At 44.9% G+C, this 14,779-nt stretch overlaps 2 pseudogenes; one reads left to right on the top strand and one right to left on the bottom strand.

The window, feature by feature from the left end:
* Positions 1-268: 268 nt before the first annotated feature.
* On the bottom strand, positions 269-387 carry LOC134933639 (5S ribosomal RNA; annotated as a pseudogene).
* A 1,828-nt stretch (positions 388-2,215) lies between these two features.
* On the top strand, positions 2,216-2,334 carry LOC134933637 (5S ribosomal RNA; annotated as a pseudogene).
* The last annotated feature ends 12,445 nt before the right edge of the window (positions 2,335-14,779 follow it).

The following is a 14,779-nucleotide window of genomic DNA, read 5'->3' as shown; positions in this document are numbered from 1 at the left end:
ACAAATCAGTCTAGCAGCCATTTCACCTGACCAGTACAGATAATCTGTATTGATGAGACCAACCAAGGGGTCAGTACTATATATTGGAGAACCGCTTGGATTGGGTTAATACCAATAAATTAGATGTTAACCCGTAGAAGAATTTTATTGAAGCAAATTAGGAATGTTTAAATCTGCATACTGGTAGAAGTGAGGGAGGAAAGTTAGAAATAGAACTTAGTGGTGATACTGCTGTTGGTGTCCACCCTTAAAAAGGGGAATAGTCCGTACTCTACAAAACCGGGTATTCCCAGGGAGTCTCCTCTCAAGGTACTGACCTGGCCCGACGCTGTTTCGCTTCCAAGATCGGACGAGATCGGGCATTTGCAGCGTGGTATGATAGTAGAGAGACTATCTACCAATGAGAGTGCACCTATATAGGAAAAGTAAGAAGAAAGGATTATAGAAAAGATAAGATCAAAAAATGTGTGGATCTGCTTTCCACGTTAGGCAGGGTAAGAAGAATTGTCACACAGTGGCACTGTTAACCCTGGATCGAGGATGAGAGTCCACAGAGTGATAGTGAAGGAGAGGGAAGATAAGATCAAGATGGAGGACTAAATAATAAGCAAATAGGAATAAATTAATTTGATCTGCAATCTGCAGGATTAATGAGCTGTAATAAACACTGAAAAGCGTGGCTGTGTAAATCACATATATATTCCTTTTTTCTTAAGTCCATTCATGGGTACAGTGTCACATAAATGATAATCATTGCTCCTATTGAAGAAATGGTGTAACACTGTGAATAGGTCTAGGCAGCAAAATATCAGATTACCTCACTAAAATAGGTACAGAAATTCTAACAGTATGATATGCAGTATAAATCAGTTTGTCTGAATGGGATAGGCACTGGAAAAAATTATATATAATGGAGACTCCAAAGTCATATATATATATATGAAAAAAGTATATATGATAGATGGTACTCAAGATGTCAGTTATAGAGACAAATGACAGTAAATACTGCTTCAAAGAGGGTCTCGTCGTGAAATCAGTAGAACTGCAGTCTACAAGATTAACTGGCTATAATAGGCACAGAAATTATAACAGCATAATGTGCAGTATTGATCGGAGTGCCTAGATAGGTACCAATAGCAAGAATAATAGAGACTCCAAAGTCATATATACGTATGAAAAATTTGTTAAAATAAATGATACTCAAGATGTCTGGTATGGAGACAAATGACAGTGAGTGCTGCTCCAAGGATGGTCTCGTCGTGAAGTCCGTGGAAAACGCGTTTCCCGGGATCCCGGAAGTGAACAAGCCCCGACGGGCGAAACGCGTTTTCCACGGACTTCACGACGAGACCATCCTTGGAGCAGCACTCACTGTCATTTGTCTCCATACCAGACATCTTGAGTATCATTTATTTTAACAAATTTTTCATACGTATATATGACTTTGGAGTCTCTATTATTCTTGCTATTGGTACCTATCTAGGCACTCCGATCAATACTGCACATTATGCTGTTATAATTTCTGTGCCTATTATAGCCAGTTAATCTTGTAGACTGCAGTTCTACTGATTTCACGACGAGACCCTCTTTGAAGCAGTATTTACTGTCATTTGTCTCTATACCTGACATCTTGAGTACCATCTATCATATATACTTTTTTCATATACATATATATGACTTTGGAGTCTCCATTATATATAATTTTTTCCAGTGACTATCCCATTCAGACAAACTGATTTATACTGCATATCATACTGTTAGAATTTCTGTACCTATTTTAGTGAGGTAATCTGATATTTTGCTGCCTAGACCTATTAACAGTGTTACACCATTTCTTCAATAGGAGCAATGATTATCATTTATGTGACACTGTACCCATGAATGGACTTAAGAAAAAAGGAATATATATGTGATTTACACAGCCACGCTTTTCAGTGTTTATTACAGCTCATTAATCCTGCAGATTGCAGATCAAATTAATTTATTCCTATTTGCTTATTATTTAGTCCTCCATCTTGATCTTATCTTCCCTCTCCTTCACTATCACTCTGTGGACTCTCATCCTCGATCCAGGGTTAACAGTGCCACTGTGTGACAATTCTTCTTACCCTGCCTAACGTGGAAAGCAGATCCACACATTTTTTGATCTTATCTTTTCTATAATCCTTTCTTCTTACTTTTCCTATATAGGTGCACTCTCATTGGTAGATAGTCTCTCTACTATCATACCACGCTGCAAATGCCCGATCTCGTCCGATCTTGGAAGCGAAACAGCGTCGGGCCAGGTCAGTACCTTGAGAGGAGACTCCCTGGGAATACCCGGTTTTGTAGAGTACGGACTATTCCCCTTTTTAAGGGTGGACACCAACAGCAGTATCACCACTAAGTTCTATTTCTAACTTTCCTCCCTCACTTCTACCAGTATGCAGATTTAAACATTCATAATCTGCTTCAATAAAATTCTTCTACGGGTTAACATCTAATTTATTGGTATTAACCCAATCCAAGCGGTTCTCCAATATATAGTACTGACCCCTTGGTTGGTCTCATCAATACAGATTATCTGTACTGGTCAGGTGAAATGGCTGCTAGACTGATTTGTGTCTGCAACCTTTCAAAAATCCTTTTTGTGTGATTCAACAGACCAGAACATTTTATCTTATTTTATCTCATTAAGGTGTTATACACATATATATATATATATATATATATATATATATATATAATCTATATTCTTTATCCTTTCTTTCACATTATCTAATTCTTACACCTCCTTTTAGGATCATATAGGGATTATTTCTCAATTTTAAAGTTGAATAATAAAATATACGTTTTAATGTTTCTGTCATAATTCAACGTTAACAATTTCTTCATAAGAGTGCGCCCACACAAGAGCTTTCTCTCTCTCCCTCTTCAGTACTTGTACTTTCTGGCTCTGAGCGCACCACCAAAAGGGACCGTAATTGTAAGGTTAATTGTCCAACTTTGGTTTCTCCTAATTCTTTTGGAATTTATTGTGTACCAGTGCCTGGTCGCTCTTTCGCTTGGTATTTTTTGCAACAAGGCCTGGATTTAGGACTTCGCCTGGCCTCCCTCAAGGTTCACATTTCTGCCTTGTCAGTGTGGTTTCAGCGAAAAATTGTATATATTCCTGATGTTCATACATTCAATCAGGGCGTACTACGGCTTCAGCCTCCCTATGTCCCTCCTGTAGCTCCATGGGATCTGTCTGTTGTTATTAATGCCCTTCAAGAGTCTCCGTTTGAACATCTGGAGTCTGTGGACCTTAAATGCCTTACGCTTAAGGTCATTTTTCTGTTGGCTATTGCCTCTGCTAGGAGGGTGTCAGACTTAGGCGCTTTGTCCTGTTGTCCGCCCTTTCTGATTTTTCACCGTGACTGGGCAGTTCCACGAACGTGCCCAGGTTATCTACCTAAGGTGGTGTCATCTTTCCACCTTAACCAAGAGATTGTGGTTCCGGCCTTTATCTCTCCTGATTTGTCCTCCAAAGAGGGTTCTTTGGATGTGGTACGGGCTCTCTGTATATATGTAGAAAGGACTGCCTCTATCAGGAGATCAGATTGACTTTTTGAACTTTTTGGTTTTCACAAACGTGGCTGGCCTGCAAATAATCAAACCTTGGCCAGATGTATTAGAATGGTGATTATACAAGCTTATGCACAGGCTGGACTCCCAGCTCCTGCTGCTATCAAGGCCCATTCTATTCGGTCTGTTGGACCTTCTTGGGCGGCCTGCCGTGGCGCGTCCGCTGAACAATTGTGCAAGGTGGCTACATGGTCCTCAGTGTACACGTTTATCAGGTTCTATGCCTTTGATACTTCCGCATCCCAGGATGCTTCCTTTGGACGCCGGGTTCTTGTGCCCACTACAGTGCATCCCCTCCCACGAGGAACTGCTTTAGGACATCCCCGATGTTATTCCCTGTGGAATACCAGTGTACCCCGCTGCAGAAAAGGAGATTTATGGTAAGACTTACCATTGTTAAATCTCTTTCTGCGAGGTACACTGGTTTCCACAGGGCGCCCACTCTGACGCACTTCGCTTCTTTGGGTTTGTATGGCATTAGCCGCTAGTCCCTTCTCCTGTCGTGAGAATGTGGGTCTATGTGACTAACATCTACCGTCTCTCTTACCTGCTACTGCATTGGACTGGTTAACAAAACTGAGCTCCAGTGCCTGGAGGCGGGGCTATAGAGAAGGCGGTGCAGTGCATCCTGGGAACAGTCAAAGCTTTAGCCTGTTGGTGCCTTGGATCAAGATCCAACTCTCTACCCCGATGTTATTCCCTGTGGAAACCAGTGTACCTCGCAGAAAGAGATTTAACAATGGTAAGTCTTACCATAAATCTCCTTATTTCCGAAATAGCTACTGTATTACCGCTTTTGTTATTTGTGTGTATCTATTAAATGTGACATGATAGGGAAATTTGGATTTTTCGACTGAATTCAGTATCCCTAAATTAAGCAAAAGCACATTCACATGCCAGAGGCGGAGAATTTTTTTAAATTTATTGAGTAGTGTACTTAGACAAATACAAGGCAAAATTTAATAGAATACAACAAGCAAGCAGTATTTCTGTATAGTACAGTAGCTCCATATCGATGTATAAATCAGAGCAGATGGTTCTCGCAATGTTACACTGTACCAGGGACGTGCGGTGAGCTAAATGGCTCAGGAGGCATTGGCTGGCATCAGAGCCAGATTTACACGCAATATATGACACAAAGGGTACATATGGTCATTATACACAGGGGCAGCAGTAAAAACTCCTGGAAATTTGGTGAGTTTTGATTACAGATGTGCGGAAAGGTTAGGCAGGTGAGGCACTGCCTCACCTGCCATATACTTTTTACTCCAGAGTTTTGGCTATAAAAATAATTAGAATAATGCAAAGTAGATATTTCAAACATATTCTTTGTATTTTTTATATACTTTATACAGTCAAATCTTTGGCACAAACATTAGTATGACAGGAAAGGCTCTGCCTCATCCGCCTCACCCCACCGCACGTCACTGCACTGTACCTCAAGCTGATGATATAGCAGCTCCCACACAGCCATACAGTATAACAACACATAATTTCCAGTCAGTGTTAAGCACCTGTTTTTTTACTAAGATACAAAATGAACAGTCTGATCCTAAGAGCCAATTGTTCAGAAGCAGAGCACATCCAGTTTGTAACTTTGCCCGACAAACATTTGCTGCATGGATGGTTTTACTCAGACAATGACGTAAAACAGCAACACTGAAGATCAGTGGAGCACAGCACAGCCTGTTATTTCAACTTTCAAATGTTCAGTAAAGGTGACATAGTAACATATTTACTGTATAAGCATTATTTACAGTCATATCTAGTTATCTCATATGTGTGTGGTCATGTGCACCGGAAATTTTTCGCGTTTTGTGTTTTGGTTTTGGGTTCGGTTCCGCGGCCGTGTTTTGGGTTCGAACGCGTTTTGGCAAAACCTCACCGAATTTTTTTTGTCGGAGTCGGGTGTGTTTTGGATTTGGGTGTTTTTTTCAAAAAACCCTAAAAAACAGCTTAAATCATAGAATTTGGGGGTCATTTTGATCCCATAGTATTATTCACCTCAATTACCATAATTTCCACTCATTTCCAGTCTATTCTGAACACCTCACACCTCACAATATTATTTTTAGTCCTAAAATTTGCACCGAGGTCGCTGGATGGCTAAGCTAAGCGACACAAGTGGCCGACACAAACACCTGGCCCATCTAGGAGTGGCACTGCAGTGTCAGGCAGGATGGCCCTTCCAAAAAATACTCCCCAAACAGCACATGACGCAAAGAAAAAAAGAGGCGCAATGAGGTAGCTGTGTGAGTAAGCTAAGCGACCCTAGTGGCCGACACAAACACCTGGTCCATCTAGGAGTGGCACTGCAGTGTCAGGCAGGATGGCCCTTCCAAAAAATACTCCCCAAACAGCACATGACGCAAAGAAAAAAAGAGGCGCAATGAGGTAGCTGTGTGAGTAAGCTAAGCGACCCTAGTGGCCGACACAAACACCTGGTCCATCTAGGAGTGGCACTGCAGTGTCAGGCAGGATGGCCCTTCCAAAAAATACTCCCCAAACAGCACATGACGCAAAGAAAAATAGAGGCGCAATGAGGTAGCTGTGTGAGTAAGCTAAGCGACCCTAGTGGCCGACACAAACACCTGGCCCATCTAGGAGTGGCACTGCAGTGTCACGCAGGATGGCCCTTCCAAAAAATACTCCCAAAACAGCACATGACGCAAAGAAAAAAAGAGGCGCAATGAGGTAGCTGTGTGAGTAAGCTAAGCGACCCTAGTGGCCGACACAAACACCTTGCCCACCTAGGAGTGTCACTGCAGTGTCACGCAGGATGGCCCTTCCAAAAAATACTCCAAAAACAGCACATGACGCAAAGAAAAATGAAAGAAAAAAGAGGTGCAAGATGGAATTGTCCTTGGGCCCTCCCACCCACCCTTATGTTGTATAAACAGGACATGCACACTTTAACCAACCCATCATTTCAGCGACAGGGTCTGCCACACGACTGTGACTGAAATGACTGGTTGGTTTGGGCCCCCACCAAAAAAGAAGCAATCTCTCCTTGCACAAACTGGCTCTACAAAGGCAAGATGTCCACCTCATCATCATCGTCCGATTCATCACCCCTTTCACTGTGTACATCCCCCTCCTCACAGATTATTCATTCGTCCCCACTGGAATCCACCATCTCAGGTCCCCGTGTACTTTCTGGAGGCAATTGCTGCTGGTGAATGTCTCCATGGAGGAATTGATTATAATTCATTTTAATGAACATCATCTTCTCCACATTTTCTGGAAGTAACCTCGTACGCCGATTGCTGACAAGGTGAGCGGCGGCACTAAACACTCTTTCGGAGTACACACTGGAGGGAGGGCAACTTAGGTAGAATAAAGCCAGTTTGTGCAAGGGCCTCCAAATTGCCTCTTTAACCTGCCAGTATACGTACGGACTGTCTGACGTGCCTACTTGGATGCGGTCACTCATAGAATCCTCCACCATTCTTTCAATGGTGAGAGAATCTTATGCAGTGACAGTAGACGACATGTCAGTAATCGTTGGCAGGTCCTTCAGTCCGGACCAGATGTCAGCATCAGCAGTCGCTCCAGACTGCCCTGCATCACCGCCAGCGGGTGGGCTCGGAATTCGTAGCCTTTTCCTCGCACCCCCAGTTGCGGGAGAATGTGAAGGAGGAGATGTTGACGGGTCGCGTTCCGCTTGACTTGACAATTTTCTCACCAGCAGTTCTTTGAACCTCTGCAGACTTGTGTCTGCCGGAAAGAGAGATCCAACGTAGGTTTTAAATCTAGGATCGAGCACAGTGGCCAAAATGTAGTGCTCTGATTTCAACAGATTGACCACACGTGAATCCTGGTTAAGCGAATGAAGGGCTCCATCCACAAGTCCCACATGCCTAGCGGAATTGCTCTGTTTTAGCTCCTCCTTCAATGCCTCCAGCTTCTTCTGCAAAAGCCTGATGAGGGGAATGACCTGACTCAGGCTGGCAGTGTCTGAACTGACTTCACGTGTGGCAAGTTCAAAAGGTTGCAGAACCTTGCACAACGTTGAAATCATTCTCCACTGCGCTTGAGACAGGTGCATTCCACCTCCTTTGCCTATATCGTGGCCAGATGTATAGGCTTGAATGGCCTTTTGCTGCTCCTCCATCCTCTGAAGCATATAGAGGGTTGAATTCCACCTCGTTACCACCTCTTGCTTCAGATGATGGCAGGGCAGGTTCAGGTGTTTTTGGTGGTGCTCCAGTCTTCTGTACGCGGTGCCTGTACGCCGAAAGTGGCCCGCAATTCTTCTGGCCACCGACAGCATCTCTTGCACGCCCCTGTCATTTTTTAAATAATTCTGCACCACCAAATTCAAGGTATGTGCAAAACATGGGACGTGCTGGAATTTGCCCAGATGTAATGCACGCACAATATTGCTGGCGTTGTCCGATGCCACAAATCCCCAGGAGAGTCCAATTGGGGTAAGCCATTCTGCGATGATCTTCCTCAGTTGCCGTAAGAGGTTTTCAGCTGTGTGCGTATTCTGGAAAGCGGTGATACAAAGCGTAGCCTGCCTAGGAACGAGTTGGCGTTTGCGAGATGCTGCTACTGGTGCCGCCGCTGCTGTTCTTGCAGCGGGAGGCAATACATCTACCCAGTGGGCTGTCACAGTCATGTAGTTCTGAATCTGCCCTGCTCCACTTGTCCACATGTCCGTGGTTAAGTGGACATTGGGTACAACTGCATTTTTTAGGACACTGGTGAGTCTTTTTCTGACTTCCGTGTACATTTTCCTAGAGAAGTGGAACCTAGATGGTATTTGGTAACGGGGGCACACTACCTCAAGCAATTGTCTAGTTCCCTGTGAACTAACGGCGGATACTGGACGCACGTCTAATACCAACATAGTTGTCAAGGCCTCAGTTATCCGCTTTGCAACAGGATGACTGCTGTGATATTTCATCTTCCTCGCAAAGGACTGTTGGACAGTCAATTGCTTACTGGAAGTAGTACAAGTGGTCTTCCGACTTCCCCTCTGGGATGACGATCGACTCCCAGCAGCAACAACAGCAGCGCCAGCAGCAGTAGGCGTTACACTCAAGGATGCATCGGAGGAATCCCAGGCAGGAGAGGACTCGTCAGACTTGCCAGTGACATGGCCTGCAGGACTATTGGCTTTCCTGGGTAAGGAGGAAATTGACAGTGAGGGAGTTGGTGGTGTGGTTTGCGCGAGCTTGGTTACAAGAGGAAGGGATTTATTGGTCAGTGGACTGCTTCCGCTGTCGCCCAAAGTTTTTGAACTTGTCACTGACTTATTATGAATGCGCTGCAGGTGACGTATAAGGGAGGATGTTCCGAGGTGGTTAACGTCCTTACCCCTACTTATTACAGCTTGACAAAGGCAACACACGGCTTGACACCTGTTGTCCGCATTTCTGTTGAAATACTTCCACACTGAAGAGCTGATTTTTTTGGTATTTTCACCAGGCATGTCAATGGCCATATTCCTCCCACGGACAACAGGTGTCTCCCCGGGTGCCTGACTTAAACAAACCACCTCACCATCAGAATCCTCCTTGTCAATTTCCTCCCCAGCGCCAGCAACACCCATATCCTCATCCTGGTGTACTTCAACACTGACATCTTCAATTTGACTATCAGGAACTGGACTGCGGGTGCTCCTTTCAACACTTGCAGGGGGCGTGCAAATGGTGGAAGGCGCAAGCTCTTCCCGTCCAGTGTTGGGAAGGTCAGGCATCGCAACCGACACAATTGGACTCTCCTTTGGGATTTGTGATTTCGAAGAACGCACAGTTCTTTGCTGTGCTTTTGCCGCAAGTCTTTTCTTTTTTCTAGCGAGAGGATGAGTGCTTCCATCCTCATGTGAAGCTGAACCACTAGCCATGAACATAGGCCAGGGCCTCAGCCGTTCCTTGCCACTCCGTGTCGTAAATGGCATATTGGCAAGTTTACGCTTCTCCTCAGACGCTTTTAATTTTGATTTTTGGGTAATTTTTTTACTGATCTTTTGTGTTTTGGATTTTACATGCTCTGTACTATGACATTGGGCATCGGCCTTGGCAGACGACGTTGATGGCATTTCATCGTCTCGGCCATGACTAGTGGCAGCAGCTTCAGCACGAGGTGGAAGTGGATCTCGATCTTTCCCTATTTTTTTAACCTCCACATTTTTGTTCTCCATATTTTGCGCACAACTAAAAGCCACCACAGGTATACAATGTAGATGGATGGATAGTATAGTATTACTTATGGACGACGAGTGCACTGACGACACAGAGGTAGGTACAGCCGTGGCCTACCGTACTGCTGCTTATATATATATAATATACTGTATAACGGACCTGGTGGACACCGTCAGCAGACTGCTAAACAAACTAGTATGAAGAAAGAAAAAAAAAACACCACAGGTATACAATGTAGATGGATGGATAGTATAGTATTACTTATGGACGACGAGTGCACTGACGACACAGAGGTAGGTACAGCCGTGGCATACCGTACTGCTGCTTTTATATATATAATATACTGTATAACGGACCTGGTGGACACTGTCAGCAGACTGCTAAACTAGTATGAAGAAAGAAAAAAAAACACCACAGGTATACAATGTAGATGGGTGGATAGTATACTATTATTACTTATACTTATGGACGACGAGTGACGACACAGAGGTAGTTACAGCCGTGGCCTACCGTACTGCTGCTTATATATATATATATAATATACTGTATAACGGACCTGGTGGACACTGTCAGCAGACTGCTAAACTAGTATGAAGAAAGAAAAAACACCACAGGTATACAATGTAGATGGATGGATAGTATAGTATTACTTATACTTATGGACGACGAGTGCACTGACGACACAGAGGTAGGTACAGCCGTGGCCTACCGTACTGCTGCTTATATATATATAATATACTGTATAACGAACCTGGTGGACACTGTCAGCAGACTGCTAAACAAACTAGTATGAAGAAAAAAAAAACACCACAGGTATACAATGTAGATGGATGGATAGTATAGTATTACTTATACTTATGGATGACGAGTGCACTGACGACACAGAGGTAGGTACAGCCGTGGCCTACCGTACTGCTGCTTATATATATATAATATACTGTATAACGGACCTGGTGGACACTGTCAGCAGACTGCTAAACAAACTAGTATGAAGAAAGAAAAAAAAACACCACAGGTATACAATGTAGATGGATGGATAGTATAGTATTATATTACTTATGGACGACGAGTGCACTGACGACACAGAGGTAGGTACAGCCGTGGCCTACCGTACTGCTGCTTATATATATATATATATATATATATAATATACTGTATAACGGACCTGGTGGACACTGTCAGCAGACTGCTAAACAAACTAGCATGAAGAAAGAAAAGAAAAACACCACAGTGTTTTTCAGGCAGACAAACGTATACTGGACTGGTGGTCACTGTCAGCAAAACTGTGCACTGTACTTCTGCTATAACTGCTCCCCAGTCCCCACAATTAGGCAGTGTGAGCAGAGCAGTGCACTCAGCACAGATATATCATGCAGCAGTGCAGCACACTGAGTGAGCACAGCCACAGATATGGTGGATCGTTTTTTTCAGGCAGAGAAACAAAGGATTAAAATCACTGGTGGTATAATCAAAACCCTGCACTGTACTCCCTAACAGCTGCTCCCCGTCCCCAATCCTCCCCACAATTATAACAATGTCACTCTTAGACTTAGTCTTTTCTATTACGGAGAGGACGCCAGCCACGTCCTCTCCCTATCAATCTCAATGCACATGTGAAAATGGTGGCGACGCGCGGCTCCTTATATAGAATTCGAGTCTCGCGAGAATCCGACAGCGGGATGCTGACGTTCGGGCGCGCTCGGGTTAACCGAGCAAGGCGGGAGGATCCGAGTCGCTCGGACCCGTGTAAAAAAAAGGTAAAGTTCGGGCGGGTCGGATTCCGAGGATCCGAACCCGCTCATCACTAGTGGTCATATCTACTTTTCTCATATCTATTGTTAATAGTTTATATGTATGTGTATACAGTATATATATATATATATATATATATATATACTCAGGGCTGCCATCAAGGGGGTACCCTGGGTACACTTGTCCTGGGCCTGGCCACTCTCACAGAGAGTGGAGGGCCCAGGCCGCTCATACTGCCGGCTGCTAATGCCGCACCTACCTGTTCACCCGCCGACGCTGTGGCAGTGCCGCGGGCTGCCGCCTGGCCCCCGTGTAACAGTTCTTGCAGGAGCAGCTGTCCTGTAAATAAAGTTTGTTGTACAGCGCGGCGTGATATCATGACTTCACATCACTCCAGTGAAGAGGAGCTGCCGCCCACCACACCGAGGAGCAGAGGACGGAGTGGCCTGGGACAAGGACCGCGGTGCAATGGACGGGGAAAAGAAGAGGAGGCTGGAGCCGGCCCACGGACAGCGTGATGGATGGACGGACGTACAGATCGACAGAAGACTTCAAGACCAGGTTTGTATGGTATATTGCAATGTATAACTTGCGCTGTGTTACCACGAATGCCTCTCACCGGCCACCACACTTAGCTCTCCCTTTTTATTTTTTTGAAGGCTTTAAAACAGATTCTTTGATATAAAAGAAAAACTTTTAGCTTATAATTGATTAGTAGATCACAACAGCAGGTGACAGGAAAATCATGTAACACCCCTCAGGCTGCGGTCTCAACTTCACCAGGACTGGTAGGATCCATCTCTATTTTATAACAGCATTTCTTGTCATCTGCTATTGTGATCTAGCTGTCTATCAATTATAAGCTAAAACAAAGCTTTTTGAATGATGCGCCACCCTGCAGACTGTTTAATATTAATGTAATGTATCCTCACAAGAGACTACACATCTCACAGATGTTGTATTGATTTACCAGTTTTATGCCATTGTTTTCTTTAATAATATTTAAGTTATATTAAAATTGTCTATTTTTAGTACATAGTCTGTGCTATATATGGAGACTGGAATGGGGGGGGGCTATCTATTTTGTCCGTCCTGGGCCCGAAAATTTCTGATGGCAGCCCTGTATATACTTGACAAAATCAAGTACATTTAATAGCAGCAAATATTAAAACATACATTAAAGTAAAAGATCACCAGAATAGACTTTGCTTGCCAGCAGTCTGCAGCCTCCGGAACTATATGTGGGTCCGTTTCTGCCTATGTGGTAGGTGAGTACTAGTAGACTCTAGTGCTGTGTTTGGAAAATAGCCACTTCACTGTTTTACTGGAGATTTTGCAGTGCTGCCATTGCTGATGTAGATTCTGGAGCGGTAAGTACTGAATAAATCGGTGCAGCGTGTGCCGTGTGTGTTATGATTCCAGCACTCTGGTCAGAGGAGATCTTATGGCAAGGACCGGAGCACTGGAACGGAATGCTGGGGAAGGGAGCAGGACAGGAAAATAGCCCCTGGCGCCCTAACTCTGTTGTCTCACCCGTGTTGTCAGAAATCCCCTGCGAGACTATGGTTTCTTGAGCCCTCGGCAGCCGCGTTTGAAGGGCGGATTATGTCTGCCCAACTTCGATGCCCCCCGGTCTTAATGAGAGACAAAGGGAAACCCGAGACAGGGTGATAACAAGAGGCCCTCTAACTAAACAACCAGGCCAGGGGCTAAGCAAACTCAAAACTATAATATGTGCGGAGAAACCGCCAGGGAAAAGGACAACCAAAATATCCACTTGTCCAATTCTCCTACCCGGCACCGCCGAGTACCAGAGAGGACTTGTGGAAGCGGAACCCTCCGCAAATGCTCCAAACACAAAATATAAAAGGTAAAGCGGCTGAGCCGCAACACACGGCAGAGCCGCAACTCACGAACACCACTGGATATAAAACGGTGATCAGTCAGGACTCCAGGGAACCAAACGACCTCTTGGGATGAGATGACAACTCCCGAATACCGGACTTCTGAGGACTGGAATGACCGGATACAGCAGGACTGGAAACAGACTCTCAGCAAACAAAGGCAGCATGCAGGAAGCTATTACCTGCATCTGTGAGAAGCCCTGGGAGTGTATTTAACAAGGAGTCCTCCAATCAGCTGCTAAAGGCTGATTAGAATAAATGCCGTGCAGCTGCCTTGCTGCACGGCCAGAGAGCAGGTGAATATCTTAATTTCCTAAAGCCTAGCAACGGGGAACGCGGTCCACCAGTGGCGTCCCCGTTGCTAGGGTCCGTGCGACTCAGCGCGCCCGGCGTCTAGCGTTGCTAGGGAGCCGGCGGCTGTACGTGCACGGCGTCTCTAGTTGCTAGGCGCCGGGCCGCGCAGACCATCAAGCGGACCCCGGCGCCTAACAGTACCCCCCCCTTGAGGAGGGGTCAAGGAACCCCTAAAGCCAGGTTTCTGAGGAAATTCCCGAAAAAATGCCCTCTTGAGCCTCGGGGCATGAAGATCCTTATCCAGGACCCAAGACCTTTCCTCCGGACCATAGCCTTTCCAGTGAACCAGAAAATACAGCCGATCCCGGGACAATTTGGAATCGAGAACCTTCTCTACCAAGAACTCCTGTTGTCCCTGTACATCCACTGGAGATCTACCCTGAAAGATCTTCCGAGGAAATCTACTGGAAGAAACGTATTGTTTCAACAGGGAACAATGAAACGTATTTCCAATCCTGAGAGATCTTGGTAAACGTAACCGAAAGGCAACTGGGTTGACTCTTTTAATAATAAGAAATGGCCCAATAAATTTGGGTCCCAGTCTAGCCGAGGATTGTCGAAGACTGATGTTGCGAGTCGACAACCACACCCTATCTCCCACCTTAAAAGTACAAGGACGTCGGAGCCTGTCAGAAAATTTCTTCTCTCGAAAGGCCGCTTTTCTGAGAGCAAGGTGCACCTTTTTCCAAATGGCTCTGAGATGGGAGGTTAAGGTAAGCGAGGAGACTGAGGAATGATGAAAAAAAGAATTAGCTCTGGGGTGAAAACCAAAAACTGAAAAGAATGGAGACTCTTTAGTGGAGGAATGACAAGAATTATTGTAAGCAAATTCAGCCAACGGAAGAAACTCGGACCAATCATTCTGGAGTTTGGCTGAATACAAGCGCAAATATTGTTTCAATGATTGGTTAACTCGTTCGGTTTGCCCGTTGGATTGTGGGTGGTAACCGGATGTTAACGACAATTTCATCTTCAATGAGGCACAAAAACATTTCCAGAATTGTGCGATGA

The sequence above is a fragment of the Pseudophryne corroboree genome, chromosome 1 (assembly GCF_028390025.1).
Source record: "Pseudophryne corroboree isolate aPseCor3 chromosome 1, aPseCor3.hap2, whole genome shotgun sequence".
Lineage (NCBI taxonomy): Eukaryota > Metazoa > Chordata > Amphibia > Anura > Myobatrachidae > Pseudophryne > Pseudophryne corroboree.
Note: the sequence above shows the minus strand (reverse complement) of the source record. Positions and strands in the feature narration are given on the sequence as shown.